Genomic DNA, 1,188 nt, shown 5'->3' with positions numbered 1-1,188 from the left:
GACTGATATTAGTTTGTTTATGAAAGTGACGTAAAGCATACTAGTGATGACTGATATTAGTTTGTTTATGAAAGTGACGTGAAGCATATTAGTGTCGTGATGACTGATATTAGCGGCTAAACCCACTTAGCGTGCACGATCTTGGGCCAGCAGGTTTGTTTGCCGCGAGGGTACACTTCATACGTCACGGGACACCGCAGGAGAGCAATCCGCGTGGCGACTGCTACACTGATAATGCATACCTTCGCCGTAGGCTACGGTAAGATCAGTACGGACTGGAGCTGATCCGGATACGCCAAACAGAAACGGTGGTTCGGCGATGTACCGACCTCTACGGGGGCGGCATGCTCATCGTCATCATCATCGTTTTGCTCATTTTATGGTCGGAGGTTGTGTTTAAAAAAGAAAACCCACAATCCTGACGGAGTGCTTTAGCTTCAAGTCGTAGCCTTATTGAACATGGCTGGTGGCACCCAGTTCAGAAATACCTCACTGTGCATAGAGCAGTGGTTCTTAACATGGGTACTATCGAACCCCAGGGGTTCGTTGAGTCACTTTCAGGGGTTCGGCAGGGGTCAAGACACACACAATATAGCCCGGTTCACACTAGCAATGTCGGGGCGTTTTTATACATACCTACGTTTAAAAGAAATCATATTTTATTTTTCAAAATACGAAGGGTTCAGTACTTCCAATCAGGTTAAGAACCACTGTGCATAGAGCTATAGAAAGGCTCGACCAACGGGTTCTACTTCCTTGGCTGTCCCTAACAGGTCTCATGTTCCTGAAGCACATGGCATTATCAGTGGACTATTTGACCGTACTCCCCGAACCAGTTGTTTTGAACAGCTTCAGTGAAGCCTCCCCACCGGTCCTATCACGCTGTAGCAGCAGGCGCTGTCTAAGGTGCTGAAACTCCCACCAAGCGCCCTATATATCTATTAAAGGCACCCAGTGCAACTTTCGAGGCTTAAAAATAAACATTCAATTTCTAGTCTTTTTTTACACGTAGTAAGTTTCAATAACTCCATACCATTACATACCGACATTCAAGCAGCAAAGATGAGACGTCATTGTGTGGTGAGAACTGATAGAAAATCGATAACAACAACAATCGCCGCCATTTTCTTTATTTTTTGTTACCTACAATAAATAAAGCAGGCTTCCAGTCAATGGAAAAATGGCTTC

Source organism: Sprattus sprattus (assembly GCF_963457725.1).
Source record: "Sprattus sprattus genome assembly, chromosome: 16".
Taxonomy (NCBI): domain Eukaryota; kingdom Metazoa; phylum Chordata; class Actinopteri; order Clupeiformes; family Clupeidae; genus Sprattus; species Sprattus sprattus.
This window is presented reverse-complemented; position numbering follows the sequence as displayed.